This window comes from Triturus cristatus, chromosome 6, assembly GCF_964204655.1.
Source record: "Triturus cristatus chromosome 6, aTriCri1.1, whole genome shotgun sequence".
Taxonomy (NCBI): domain Eukaryota; kingdom Metazoa; phylum Chordata; class Amphibia; order Caudata; family Salamandridae; genus Triturus; species Triturus cristatus.
The window spans coordinates 1,354,801,361-1,354,817,386 of NC_140589.1; the positions used below are offsets into that span (position 1 = coordinate 1,354,801,361).

The 16,026-nt window shown below is 46.4% G+C and overlaps 1 long non-coding RNA gene across 2 annotated transcripts in view; it reads right to left on the minus strand.

Moving 5' to 3' along the window:
- The window catches only part of LOC146821419 (uncharacterized), a 29,250-nt gene extending 17,175 nt beyond the window's left edge, over nucleotides 1-12,075 (minus strand). For both annotated transcript variants that reach the window (XR_014962711.1, XR_014962710.1), the window contains exon 1: nucleotides 11,939-12,075. This is a non-coding gene — a long non-coding RNA (uncharacterized LOC146821419). The remainder of the gene's footprint in view (nucleotides 1-11,938) is intronic.
- Between the last annotated feature and the right edge of the window lie 3,951 nt (nucleotides 12,076-16,026).

Below are 16,026 nucleotides of genomic sequence, written 5' to 3' on the forward strand. Positions count from 1 at the left end.
AATAAAACCCCTCTCTCTCACAAGAAATCACCAAAAGGGTGTGGTGATAGATAAGGAAAGACGTATTTTCTGAACTACTTCTTACTGCTACTATTTCTTATGTCATTTGAGTCTCTGGGTGGCGCCATCGTGGAGTAAGAATCATCTGGAAGATAGAAGGAAAACCCACAAGGATTGTTACAGAACTGATCCACATTGGCCCAAATGTGTCAAAATACTTTATTCTTTATATCAAGTTTCAAATAAAAAGCAACAATAAGAACTCTATTCAGCATCCGCGCCTATATATCCACCCAGTGCTCCCACAGGGCACCACAACTCAAGCCTCTGAGAAGTTCTCCTCTCAACCAGCTCAATTCTTTCTTCACACTCCAAAACCGTTCAAAGTTTCAGGGAGGTTTTTGTAAGCAGGACACCATTTAACCCCAAAGTCATCAAGGGTCTTCTCTCCTTCATTATTCACTCTTGCCAATCTCCATTCATCTTCGTTGATGCCACTCTCATGCACAAAATTCTGACCCTTTCATTGTCTCCCTCAATGGGCAGATGCGACAAGCATCTACCACCTTGTTTTTCAACTCGGAAAGATGAATTAGCAGTCTATGATCTTTCCTTACAATGAATGGTAGGCCCGACAAATAGAATTTAAAATCATGTATGGCCCATGAACAGGCTAGGGCCTCCCTCTCTAATACTGAGTAATGTTTCTCAGCACCTTTGAGGGAGCATGATAGAAAGGCAAACACCTTCTCTTCGCCATCCACAATTTGTGGAAGAATGGCTAGGATCTGTCATTAACACAGTTTTTTTGACCTAACATAGGCATGTTACTAATGATAGCTTTGGTGGATACAAATGCCACATTACACTCATCAGTCTGGTCTAACTTGGTTGCCTTTTTAAATAATGACCTTATTGATTGTGTAACATTTGAAAAAATAGCAATAAAATTGTGCTATAAATGAATTCACTTGCAGGCACATGCATCAAGAAAAGCTTTTGCGAGTCCTTAGTTGCGAACATTAAGGAATCGCAATTAAGGACTCGCAAAAGCCTATGCATGTAGGAATCGCTATTAAAATACCGATTCCTTAACATTCATTAATTGCGACTCACAAATTGCGAGTCGCAATTAATGAATGGCTTCTCATTCATTCCTATGGGCCTCCAGGCCCATAGGAATGCATTGGAGATTGCGGGAGCAATTTGCGAGTACCAGTAGGTACTCGCAAATTGCTCCCGCAATTTCTAGGGTGCAAGGGTGTCAAAATGACACCCTATTGCACCCATGTATTTGAACTCTGCACACATGTTGCATACACACATGCTCTAAGGGCATGTGTGTGCGCAACATGAAACTTAGAAAAATGCAAATAAGTGCATTTTTCTAAGTTTTAGCAAATTACCATGAAGTCCGGCTTCATGGTAATTTGCTCCCGCTAATAGCGAAATCGCTGTTTTTTAAACTTTAATGCATTGCATTTAAGGAATCTCAATTAGGGATTCCTTAAATGCAATCGCTATTTAAGCAATCGCTATTTTGAGATTCCTTAAATTGCGATTTTTGCATTTGGGATGATGCATCCCAAATGCAAAAATACCGGTCGCAAAGGGGCAGATTCTGAGAATCTGCCCGTTTGCGACCGGTTTTGTGGTTGATGCATGTGCCTGTTGGTCCTTCACTTAGGGTAAATGTGCCTTCAATTTGGATTCAAGGAACTCTAATTTAGGTCTGATGCCTTCTCCAAATATGGTCTGACTTAAATAATGCACTGCAGTTGCATGAAATTTACATTTTCCCTCCTCATGGTGAGACCAGCCTTATTCAACCCCTGCAGAGCAAATTTCAAGGAATTATAATGGTCCTCTACATCCTTACCAAAAACCAATATATTATTTTGAAAGAACAAAACATGAAAAAGACCCTCAAGTGCTATATTCTTTGTCTTCTGAAAGAACTCTGTCACTGACACAACCCAAAGGACATCCTTAAAAAGCAGTTAGCTCCCAGTGGTGTAACAAATAATGCCAGAAGTTCAGGATCATCATGGTGATAAGTAGAAGAAAGGACCATAACACTGAACACCTTAGCACCCCCAAGCTCAGCCAATGCCTCTGATGTATTAGGTAGTTGTTGATGGTCCACCCATATTCTTTTGTTGAGGTCTCTTAGATCAACACATATTCTTATCTACTTGCCTCCATCCTTGTCTGCCAATGCAACAGGTGCAATTCATTCTGTCTCATCTCTCATCTCTTATCCAATAGCTTAACATCAGGAAATTCCTTGTAAATGTTAGCATGTTCAACAACATCATCCACCAGCATGAATTGTTCAGGTGCATTTGGTTTCAATCTCATTCCCACGTCCCATTGGTGATGCCACCCTAACAAGTTGTCACCACAATTAGCCACGTAAACCTTACAAACAGTCTCTTTATCACAAAATTCAATTCTCATAATGGCATGACCTAAAACATCAATTTTCACTCCACTTTAACACACTGGATTAATATTGGGTGGAAAAAAGAGAATCTTGTTCAAATTCTCTTTCCCAATTTTTATCACCTACCATGGTGTATGGTGACTCCTGAATCTTCTGAAACCGCTATTTATTTTCCATCTAATCTAATTAGATAGCTATGAGACCACCAGCAATTTAATCAGACTGTCCTACACCATTTTGATCACTTCCTCAGAAAAAGACTCAAGACTCCAGAATCTATTCCGTTGCAGACTCTTGCATAATGGCCTTTTTTCCGCATTTGAGACAACTGCAATTCCGTGCATAACTGCTTAAGCTGTTTGCTGACTGAGCAGGAGTAACACTTTAGTTTCATTTCCTTAACTTCTTTGATGATGTAGGTAAACATTCCTTCCACACTGATCTTCTGCACTGGTACCGTCTCACTCACACTCTTGGTAGTTCTGCAAATGCCGTGCTAATTTCAAACACTTTGTTGTCACTCTTCACTGACACCCAACTCTTAGTGCTTTCCACACGCTCATCAATTGCAATATCATATTAGAATTCTTTGCAAAAAAAATTCCTGAACCCTAAAATTGTTTGTGCAGCAGACCAGCTTGTCCCTAATCAACGAGTTTGTTAAGGGCCCAAAGTCACAAGTATGTGTTAATGGTCTCAGTCACACAACATAATTTTGATTGCTTTCACCTTCTACTCGGGTCCCCACAATTAACTTTTGGTGCTCTAGAACTATTTTTATTCTAGTATGAAATGTTTCTCTAACATTTGTACAGATAACTCAAACCCATCTCTTTAGCATTACCAATTGATATGGTCTTAAAACTTGTATATATGTTTCTGTCTTCAACTCCTAGATTGTGGAGAAGGACACCCTTCTTTCTGGTTGCTGAAAACTTTTCACCTTCATATTGGAAGAAGATATGAATCCAAAAGTATTTTCATTGTTTTTAGGGTAACGATTGGTCACCTCTTTTTGAAAGAAAGACAGGAGGTTTTCAATAAAAGAATGTTACCTCAGCCACCTTGTATTTATGTGCCGAGTTGTTGTTGCTTAAACTGTCAAAAATCCATCTGTTTTCCCATATTATGGTTGCGCTGGATCTGGAACACCTTCACGTACGCTGCGGAGAATACAATTCCCAATCCGGTATGGCTACTGCACGCCGCACAACATATGTTGTGGAACCCATGGGTCAGATGTATCAAGATCATTATTTGAGATTCCCTAATTGCGAATCACAAGGCTTCGCAATTAGAGAATCGCAAAATGCCATGTATGAAGGTGTATAGTACACCTTTTGCGATTCCTAGGGGGTGACAAATGACCTACCTCATGAATATTAATGAGGTAGGTCGCAATTAGCGACCCCCGACGAATCACAAAAATCACGGGGATGGTGGCCTGCTGGGATCAGCAGACCACCATGTCCGTGATTGCTTTTAAATAAAGCAATCTTTTTTTTTTTGTAAAGCAGCCCGTTTTCCTTAAAGGAAAACGAGATGCTTTACAAAACGAAAAATGAAAAGTTTTCTTTTCATTTTTAAAGAGCAGGCCTGCTCTTAAAAATGGATTTACAAACATTCACAAAGGGGAAGGGGTCTCTTGGAGACCCCTTTCCATTTGCAAATGGGTTACCACCTACTTGAAGTAGGTGGTAACATGCGAATGTTTTGCGCCCGCAAATGCGGTAACAAAACATTCATACATACCAATGCGATTCAATATTAGGAAGGGACGCCCTAAACACGCCTCTTCCTAATACTGAATCGCAAACCCATTTTGCGATTCGGTAACAGGTTACCAAATCGCAAAATTAGTTTTGCTGCATCGGAAAAGCAATTTTTGCATTCGCAAACGGGCAGTTTCTGTGAATCTGCCCATTTGCGACTTCAAAAATGTTTGATACATCTGCCCCCATGTGTACTAATGTCACAGGTTGAGAGGCAAGGAGCGCCCAAGCAGGTTGGGACCTTTGCTTGCAATTCCAATGGTGGACATCACTCCAACTGAAATTGCGACTCTGAGCTTGATCAGGATCATGTGCCCCCAAATCCAATGACCTGTGCCCTTCCAATTAGATTTTGTGGCTCTTGAGCATATAGAAGTACCTTTGGAGGTGCAGCACAATCGATTGAAGACTACAGCACTCAGCCAGTGCAACACCTCTCATTCACCTCTCCTATCATGCTAGTGTCTTCGTCACGGGATCACGCACTAGGAGAGGTTGACAGTGAATGCCTGTCTCCTTCCAGGCTACTCGTCACCTGTGTTATGTTTCTCTTCCACAAGAGAAAACTTCTTCAGGTTAGTTTTGCTCCAGTTTTTTCAGCATCTGTAACCACCAACCAATAGAGGGCAAATTATCCATTCTACGGACATCCATTGCATCGCTAGGCACTGAGCTCCTGAATTACATTCTCATCCTTCTAGAAGGAGATGACATACATCATCTTTCAAATAGCAATAACCACAACAGTTTCGTAATAGTTTATGCCAATGAAGTGTGGCTTAGTAAAATCTAATTTCTGATGATGATTACATAACCATATTCTAATCATTCCATAGGGAATATTGGCCACTTCTTTGGGTCAAAAAGAAGTATGTAGGTCATTGATGCATACAGGCACAATTTGAGCGAGCTAATGACTGATTTGTGAGATGAGGAGTTGCTGTGGCACTTTGCCTTGTATATTGGAAGTGGCTCACCTCTCATGCAGCCCCATGCGACCTCTGTTGCTTTACATACATTTGTGTGTTATATTTTGAAAGGGGCTATACTTTTACTATGTGTCTGTTTTAGTTCATTTTTTTATTACTGATATCATGTAAACTGATTGCTCACTTTAGTATTTTGGTACGTTCTTGGCTAGCTGTGTGTATGTGTATAGTCATAGAGAGTTTTGAAAGGAGGCGGAGTCTCTATTGAACGCCCCGTGGGATGCTTGGCGACTACTCTAGTGCCCCGAATAACATATAAAATGTTGTCCAAGTGTTTACAGCGTTTAAAGCAAGTGTCTTACAGATAATTTTTGTACTTTCCTTTTCAGGAAATATGTGTATGTGTTGATATATATATGTATTGCAGCATTTATTAAGTGTTTACTACCCCCATGCTGGTCAATGAAGCATTTGACATACATAACACAAGCCTAGCTTGTAAAGTAATCCCACTGGACACTCCAGGTAGTGCAAAAGGCCATTTATTAGGCCAGGATACATAACATATAACATCATAACAGAATCTCATATCTCCCCATTTTGTTCTTCCTTCCAGAACTTTCACCCATCCAGTTGCATCACATCTCTTCACACCTCCTGGTCCCACAATCTCCTTCCCTCCATAGACTCATTCTCCCTACTTCCGCAAACTTCCTTTCGATGTAACACTTCCTTGCCACATCCCAGGGCATCCTGTATACTGTCAAACTACCCCGTGTACACCCCCTTCCCCCGAGGGGTGGATAGGCCCACATCTCACTCTCCACCCCCCACTCTCCTGCCAACCAGCACAAACCCTGAAAGGCATTTTGCTGCCCCACAAACGAACCCTACTGCAACCAGCAAACACAATGCAATCCATGACACTAAATTGCCTCACGCCATAAATGCGCCTGCAAATCATGCACCTCCATCATGTAGTATGCATTGCCCATTTCAGACAGATGTTTGCCATATGCATGGAATAAGACAGCCTCACTTTCCAGAATCCCCTAGTGAGACATGGTGGAAATGCCATGAGCACCACAAAAAACTCTCATTGCCCAATTCAGCTTTCTATGGGCCCTATCCATGGCCCCACATTTCAAGGTCCTTCCCCAATTTCTCCTGGGCAAAAGCTCAGTCCAGATGATGCTGCCACTAGCCAAGCACTGTTGAATCAAAACCAAGTCCCTATGCATGTGTGGCAGGAAGGCGAGTCCAGAGAGTTGCACTAAGCCATTTTCTCCAAGATGAAGCATTAGCATGTCCGGATACCCACTTTTGGGAACCACGGTCGCTAGGAATGGTAGCAAAGTAGCCCATCTCATCCTACTCTTCCCCCACCAGAGCACCCCATGCCGACTGCGTGGCAATCCCAGGTTTTGCCCATAAATCTGGCATGCAGTGAATAAAGGAATGTCCAACCAACCATGTGACTGTCTTTTAGCTCCCAGGGAAACTTATGCACCCTAAGGACAAAGGAAAAACATTATCAGAAAGAACCCACAACCCAACAGAGAAGAAAACCCCCTGCACATCAACACCTCACACTCACTGGCGCACATATCTCTCACAGCAACCTGGATTTCCATCTGCCAATCACCCGGATTTGTGACCAATCCTAACCTAAATGTGCCACAGCAGTCACCGCCCCAATAAGGAAAGAATGAGTCCCATAGAAAGCAGGATCCCTGCACAGACAGCCCAAAGCCATGCGCAGCACAATCAGAAGCTGAAAGGACGTGAGTCTGGTCCCATCCTCATGGCAGAAAATCTCCACCCGCCAGGGCCACGGCCAATCAGACAAATCCCGCCATTCCCGCACCGGGCATGCTTCCAAACTACCTCCTTCCAGCAGCCAGACCACTTTCCCTTACCCGGCTGATCAATCTTAGACTTCCTCAACCAGATACCCAACCTGTCTCCCTCAAGACGCACCTCTCCACACAAAACCTCCTTTTCTTTCCTCAGGCCCATCAGTTCAGATACACAAAAGGCACCAAAGAACATCCAGATCATAATCAGGTGAAACAGGGCAAACTCAAAACGGTACCCACAACATTCAGGCAGATCCCGCAACAAATCAACCAACAGTTCAAACGTAAAAGCTTCCCTCGGCTGTCTACCCCTCCCCTCCCATTCCCCCCTACCATTTCAGGACTTTACCCAACATGTCATCCTGTGTAGGATCAAAACCCCACTACAGCTTGCCATAGAAGGATAACCAGGCCAGCTTTCCCGCTATGGTGGCAGGTCACAAACCACGATCAATCAACGCCAAAACCTGACCCTACTCTCCTGGGCCCTCCGGTCCACGTGGGACAAACTGCTAGAGCAGCCCTCAAAAGACATAAATTCACTCCACGCCAGCCGCTAACTCTTCCTGGTGGATGCAGCTACTGAGTTGTCAGCCAGCCTAAAAGCTCTCATGCCCCCCAGTCCCTAGTGTCCGCCGGGACCGGTGTCTTGTAAGCCTCTGCTCCCGGTACCAGATTGAGAAAGCACTGCCACTGTGAATGAGACAAGGAATCAGCGATCGAGTTGTTGACCCCAGTCACATGCATAGCATAAAACACAATGTTCAGCTGCAGGCAAAACAACATGAACCTGCGCAGCGAATACAACACCCTCAAATCCCTCGCCCTCTGTTTGTTAACAAGGCTCACCACAGTCATGTTGTCCGCGTGGAAAAGCACTGTACTGTTCGCAAACTCAGTTCACCAAACAGCCAACGCCACCAATGGAAAGAATTCCAAAAAGGCAATGCTCCGTCCCTCAGACAACCATGCTGCCAGCCAAGCCTCAGTGCACCAGCAACCATCCCAAAACAGCCAGAAGCCATGAGCCTCAGACTCATCAGAAAAAATCTGAATTTGCCATACCATGTCCTCATCCAGAAAGAGCATGGAGACTCCATTGAATTCCTGCAAAAAGGGTATCCAAGCCCTCAAGTCCGCCCTCACCCATGGAAATCTGAATCTCATGGTGTGGCTGAATACCCATACCATGGCCAAACCCAGTCGCCTGCAAAAGGTCCTGTCATCCTGCACTGCCCTGTAGGCAATGTTCAGAAACACAATGCAATGCAAACAACTTTTGCTCCCCCTGGAGCTCCAGTTTCCTCATTTTCAGAACCTCCTCCAGGAATGCCTGGATCTCCCTCACCTTGGGCCTGCACATCAGGGCCATCATGTGCACCGAGTTGAACTCAATTCCCAAGAAGGTCTAGACCATAGAGGGACCCGTTGTCTTCACGGGCACCAAAGGAACCCCAAACTCTGCTGCCATTATCTCAAACCTCCTCAGCACCGGCAGACACTCCCCAGACTCCACTACACTCACAAAAAGGATATAATCTAGATAGTAAGATACAGCCTGGTGTCCACTGTCCCTCACAAAGACCCGTTGCAAGAAAGTGCTCAAAGCTTCAAAAACAGCACCGGAGATCGCACAGCCCATTGGCAAAATTCTGTCCACGTAGATTTCCCCATTCAGTTGCATCGCCAGCAAGGGGAAATCCTCTGGGTGTACGGGCAGAAGCCGGAAAACTGACTTGATGTCACATTCCATCAGCTCAGATCCTGTACCACAACTCCTGACCAACCTGATTGCATCATCAACAGAGGCATATTCCACCCTCATGTCCTCGGCAGCAATGAAGTCATTTACCAATGACCCCTCCAGCCACAACCAAATGATGCAACAGGCAAAATTCCCCTGGTTGTTTCTTCGAGACCACCCCAAGAGGCGACACAATCAGGTCTCGCAGAGGCCAATGCTCAAAAGGACCCACAATCCTGCCTTCCTCAATCGCCCACTGAAGCTTATCAGACACCACACTGGGGGCAGCCTTGGCTGACCGCAAGCTGTCAGCCCACCTCCTGGCCCTAGGACCTTGGTATCCCACCCTGAAACCTTCCCGGAAAACCCATTCTAGTCTCAAAGCCGCTTCTCTGTCTAGATAAAGAGCAAGCCACGATAACAGCGCTCCCAGCCTAATTGGCATAGGAGCCTTTTGGCCCAGGAGGGCCCTGAGATCCCATCCTTTGGCAGCCCTCCACTGTTCGGTAGTTAACGTTTTGCACAGTGGTATTTATAATAGATGATAGGCGCTTATGGTGAGTACACCTGATATATGTAAACTTCATGAATCAGTGACGGTGCTAGAGGGTAGGGGAGAACCACCAGCCTCCCTAAAAACTGCGGTCAGACCACATAGAGTCAAGATAAGGGTACCCAAGCACACGTTAAATCAAGGTCAAAACAGTTAGAATATACATAAACAAATAACACAAGTAGATCTTCGTCTCTTTCTTTTGAGTTTCTTCGGTTTAATATTCTTTTCTCAAAATGTATTTCACAGTCTTCAAAACGTTCCCAAGCCAACACGTGTTTCGTCGCCTTTAGTAGTTTTTTACATGCGACTTGTTCACGGCTGAATACGGTTTAGTATGCAAAGTGTCTAGTATGACGATAATTCCAGGTCATACAAACAGACGACGAGGGAGGGGGTGGTTGATGAATTCTATCTGGATGAAATGCTTTCACATTTCCGCATGTGCCCCAAATTTGAGCACCTCATCTCTCGTTCAATGAAGTTGTATCTCCCCCCAACCGCGTCTGGCTCCAAATTAGAGCCCTCCACTGTTCAGAGGGGCTCACCAGCATGAGTGACGGGGTGCCTACTCCTACATTTGGAGCACTCGTGTTTGAACCTGCAGGGATACCGCAAACAAACCCCCTTGTTGAAGTTCCAACAGGACCACACATTCGTGCCTGCTGGTTTCGGAGTGGGTCCCGCCCCGTGCCTGGCAGGACGTGGCTGAAATGGCTTGTAAGTAATGGGCAGATCTCTGGCTGTGTGGGTAGAAGCTGAAGATTGGGTGGAGGACATCCACTGCATCCACAGTTCCGAGTCCACATTCCCCCAAGGCTTCTCAGAGTCAAGTATGACCCTGGCCTGGAACTCCTCATCATAGCTGAGCCAAGCATAGCCACCAAAATGTAACTTCGCTTTGCGAAATATGTCCATATATTTAAATAAGGCAATGGCCCTGTCAGCAAATTTCTCAAAATATATGCTCAGGAAGGCTACGTGCAATTATCCATGGTGATGTGCACCCTGGGCCGCCTAGTTAGCTCCCACGCCTTCTCCTTAGAACCCTACTTGGTCTGTATATCCCTGAGTAAGAGCTTAAAGCCGTCCACATACTAATGTCTCCCGATTCGCTTTTTGGTCTTTTCAGCCATGTGGGACCACAGTGGCATGGCCAACCCCATGTAAGGTAACCGCTTCTTGTGCGAGCCATCCTCAGTGTCCTCCTTGTCTCCCCACCTTCTCAAAGGCTGCAAGCATCTCAACCCCACTTTGGTACTGCCATCATCGGCACTACCCTTTGGGCACGCTTCAGATGCCCCCTTCGATTGAACATCCCTTTCATCAACCCTCCCCTACCCCACTCCCACAGACCTGTGCCCCTCCTGTGTGAGCCAGCCATCCCAGGCTCCCACACTGACCACCAGTCACTCTTAACTTGAGGCAACCAGCTGCGGTCCATCCTCTCTGAAGCCTTTCACGAGGTTGACTCCCTCTGTTGCGCTGAGCCAGCCACTTGGTTCGCACCTGACTTCTGCAAAACAGCAACTCAGAAGTCTTTGTTCCCCCTTTTCCCCGGACGCTCAGATCCAGCAAGTGCCCTTCATCCTCATCATGCACCTCACCTTCCTCCCATTCATTGCTCCCCTCATCATAATCCATCTCCAAAGCATCCTCCACATCACACAACCCCCTCTCAGATAGTTCAGCAGAAAAAGGAAGGACACTCCCAGCCCCTGATCCCCCAGCCATCGCTGGGTGCTCACCATGCGCTGTATATGATCCCCCGAAGTAGGAAGGCCACTGAAGACCCCCTAGTGCTTTCTGCTTAACGTCCGTGGGCCGTTGTGCGCCCCGTTGGGGTCTCCAACATCTTGCCAGACTCAGTAGCTGACCTTGCCCCTCTGCTCACCGCAGCATCGCTCTGACCATGCAGGCCCCCTGCGCAGTAGACCCCACTGGCTGCAGTAGCCTCTCTGTCCTCAGGACCCCCAAAATCTTCCACAGACACCCAAACCCAGCGACCAGAGCTCCCTGCTGAGCCACCCGCGCTCTCCCCCTCACCCAAGGCGCCCTTCACCTTCTTAGCATGCCCCCCCATCTCTGCCTGAGCCTCAATCTCCCTGTACATCCCCTCCCACCTCTCCTCTGTCTCCTGGACCAGCCTCCGCTGCTCCCTAATCTTAGCCTCCAGGTTGCAGGCCTGCCACTTGTGAACTTGTTAGGTAGCCTGACCCCCCTGCTCCCACCCACCCGCGAACACCCATCCCGGGGGCCTCTGCCCACATCAATGCGACCATGCACACAGTCAGCAGGTGGGGCAGCCGCCCCTCTCCTCACCACTGTGAAGTATTGGACAAGGGTCCACCAGGGACACCTTCTGCTCGCCATTAAATTTCAGGCTCCCCCTGGGGGTGCCCCCCACCCTCCTGCCCTGCTGCTCGCTCCCCCTGCACTGCTTGCCCCTCCCTGCTCAGTACGAGCGGGTGGGCCTTCATGTCTGCCTCTAAGAAATGCTCCGGCGAGCCTGAAGCACATGTGACCCACTGGTCAGGGGCTGGCAAGCTACTCCGGCGCCCTCGGAGCGGATAACGGGCCTCTGTCAGGGACACAATTTGGCCCCGCCCACCCCCACCCTTCTTCCTGAGCTTACCTTGCAGCGAGGAGCATGCCACAACTGCAGCGGCCACGCCGCCAAGGGCAGGCCGCAGCACTTACGAGGGGCCGACCCAGGCCTGGGCCAGCACACCCAGCCGCAGCAAGTCTGCGCGGCCCACTGCACCAATCCTGCGCAAAGCGTTATGCACCGCCTCAGATTCCACCAACATCACGAGTGGGCAGGCCCATGAACACAATAAGGCCTGCAAGGTTAAGCCTCTCTCTGCGTTCATTTAAAAACTATTCTTAAACCCCTCCCCTGCCTATTGTTAAACTTATCCTGTCCTGCCACGTCATTCTTCCCCTTCACAAACACTCCCATGGGAAGACAAGGCTCCGTCTTTGCTTCCCATGGGACCCTGCATTGGAAGCTGGGAGACATCACGGAGGATAACACAAATACTTTTCATAAATTACCTTTTTTTCTTTTTAAGACACGGAAAGTAATGATTTGCCCAGAATCATATGATGTTGAGTCAAGGCCCGAGGCCCTGAGCCAGAGTCTCCACATTCCAAGCTCTGCAGTTCTCGCCACAAGGCCACATCTCCTGCTTCCGGCAACACGTTTTATTATTCATTTGCACCCCTCGTGCTCAGTGTACTCAGAAACCTGTTCCACATGCCTCATCCTAATGCTAAACAGATATTCAGAGTTATTTCTTCATACAGTGAGTTAAGGCTTATTAAAAGAGCACACGGAACAAGTGTTTCAGAAGGGTGTGTGTTGCTCTTTGGGCTCATTCCTGCAAGCAGGCCAGCCTATCTCTGCTACCCCCTTCTCTGTTTAATGTGTGTATTCTATGAATATGTTTTGCATTCAAGGCCATCTTTTCCCAGGAGGACCCCCAAACACAATTGTTTGGCTGTTCTTAGCAACGCTACTTGCTGCTTTGTATTTGTAATTCCCTCGTCTGTGATTCTCAGCTCCAAGATGCTCCTTTGAGTGCACATTGGCTCTACAAACATCACACGAAAAGACATCAAATGTATGTTTGTTTTGATAAGATCAAAGGTCGAGCCACAACCAGTCACGGATTTCAGATCTATGAGCATTTTCATAGAAGCAAATCTGTGTTGAGTCATTAAGATTTTAGAAGGGCTATATGGACATTATGTATCTCAGATTTACATTATACCACACGGGTATAACTGGGTATCCAATGCTACACTGCTATGTTCAGGTGGACATGTGCACTTTGTCCTCTCTGAGTCTAATGCAGAGGTCTTCAAACTTCTTAATGCTGCCACCCCTGTAAAAAAAATAAAATCTTCGGGCCCCCCTCAATTTTTTTACACTTATGCTGCTAATTTGGCAAGGTTTAAATATTTCTAAACATATTTAAACTTTGCATTTCAGCTCTGTTACCCCTTTTTACATATTCTCCCAGTCAGGATATACATGACAAAGTTTGTTAGTGAAGGCCCTTTACAAAATGGCTTACTGCTGCTCATGTTTTTAACACTCAAAACAAAGCATGATGCTTCTCTTGGCCAGAGACTGGTGCACCTTCTGAGATCAGTTATGCCCCCCCCAGGGGGGGCCGCCCCCCAGTTTGAAGACCTCTGGTATAATGGAACAAATAGTCAGCCTTTCACTCTGAATCTAGTTGGTTTTATGTTGGGAGGACTTGTTGCCAAATTTAGTTGCACCTTAGTGTCTTTTTTCAACTTCCCTCGGTTAATCTTTGCCACCGATATGTGCAGTGATGATCTGATGGTCACACATTTTATTCCCAGCAAAGTAGCCCCCCCCCCCTTTCATCCTTCAAGGATGGTAAATTGAGTAGTCTTATATTTAGCAATATCAACATCGCTTATGACAGCGCTTGGAAGTAGCAGCAGTGCGGTATAAAGCATTAGAAAAATGGTAAATTAGATGGAAATGGGATTCAGTGGGAGGACCAGAATGGACTGCAACTCTTGCAGAATGAGGATGTTGGTGAATTTACATATTGTAAATAATATAACCGTTTAGTTAATCGAGGAGGGCACACTCACATATTGTTTACTTAAATGGACCTCAGCATAGGATGTTTAAACACCTATTGTATTGGAGGCATAAAAAACATCAAATATCACCCCAGACTTGTTTGCCAAGTAAAACTGAGAAAAGACCATTCATAGTATGTGCCCTAGAAAATCTACGCTTCCAGTGTTTGTCTGCTTAAAATACAACCCCAGAATGCCATTTTTCGAGACACCTCATCCACATATCAAAGCACAAACAGATGTGAATATGCAAATTCACCAGGGGGAAGGACCTCGTTCCACTTATTGGGACTCCAAGCTGGCGCTCAGTGAAATGTCATAACCTGGTCCGAGACAAATGCTGCTCAACGATGTTCAACAACCACAGGCGTGTTTCGGGTCTGTGCAAGGCACAAACTGACGTCTGCTTTCACGGGGGCCATTTCCTCTGTATAACCAGAGTGAACAGAAGTCTCAGTTTCAGGGTGCCATTATGTGTCACAGCTGCAGAAGAGAGCTGCCCAGGTGTTATGGTAATCATCTTTTATAAAGTACTTTCGCACCCAAAGCAGGAGCATTAAAAAAGCAACCAGAGAAGAGGATATGGGTAACGGCCACAGCGGCCGACTTGAGAGCTCGGGTGCCTGGTTCGAGTCTCGGCGTCGGCTCAGCCTCTTGTGATTCTGGGCAAAATCACTTGATTTCCCCCTGCTGACAAAAAAAAAATATGATGTGTCTATAACTGCATATGTAATATAACTGGTGCTCGTGTAAAGCGCTCCGATTCCTTCGGGTCGAGTTCGCGCTAAATAAAACTGCAAGAAAGTCTCAAGGAATTTCATGAAACTCAATACGAATGGTTATGAGCTCCTGCTGAGCTCGCTGGCCTTCAATGTTGGCCGTTTGCATTCAAATGAAGAACTACGGCAAATGGCCATTCTGTGCAGCGAAACCTTGCAGTGCTCTATTTCCTGTTCCAACTATTTTTTCATGTCCAGTGTTGTCTTTGAGTAAAAATCAGTGTTGGTTGGGCACTCTGTCACATCCACCTGAGCTGGCTTGAAAGAAAATAGGTCGTTTTTATGCCTCGCCTATCTGTTTAGGAAAAGACTATCAGCTTACAGTAAGATTAGAGCCCGTCCTTGCTTACCATTGGTTAGCTATATTGTCATTTTCATTTGCTTGTTTCTTATTTGATTGCTTACCATGTCCAATTGGTGTTTGTCCCTCCCCTAGGGCAAAGCCTCTTTACTTGCATCCTTGAACTGCTCACTTTAGGAAATTCCTTTTTGCTTAAGCACTCCATGAGCGCACATGCATTCTACTTCTGTCTCCTATGTGCTTCTCTCCCCGCACTCATGTTGCTTTCTCTCTTCCATATGCTTCTCGCCCCCTTGCACTCCCTGTTGTTCTCTCTCATGCATGTGCTTTCTACCTGCACTCCATGTTGCAGTTTCCTTCATGTGCTTCTCCCCTTACCTCTGTGTGTTGTCTCCTTGTGTGCTTCTACCCCTTCCCCTGTGTTGCTCTCCTCCCCATACACCCTGCCATCCGTTGCCTTCCTCAGCCCACTGCCCCCATGAACTAGATTGTTCTTTCGCAAATTCAGCAGTGACTGCCATGTAACCAGTTAGTGGGGATGCAAAAAAATGTGAATGAAGTACACTTATCTTGAGACGCGACATCCTCCTCCACTGGTCGTCTCTCTTCCAAGGGGCCCAGCCAACTCCCCAAACCAATCCTGGCTCTGCTCTCACCAGCATGAGAGCAGCATCAGGATTGGTTGGAGCGGCCTCTCTCAGCGCTCTCAAGAGCACTGGAGGCCTGAGCTTAGACAGCTGGGTTAGAGACGTTTAAAATGCGCATGTCTGGCTGTCCGTGGAAAGACGGCCGGCCAAAGAGACATGCGCATTTTAAGGCACACAGCACCCTGCTGCCACTCAGCAGCACTGGCTCAGCCCCTTCCTGTCACTAAGTTCAGGACGGGCAGGTTGCTGAAAAATAAAGTAGTAATAAATAAACTTTATTACCATTTTATTTTTCAGCTCTGGCCTGGGGCTTTTCCAAATGGGGCGACAACGCTCCTTTGCTCAAATGGAGAAGCCGCCCTTACGA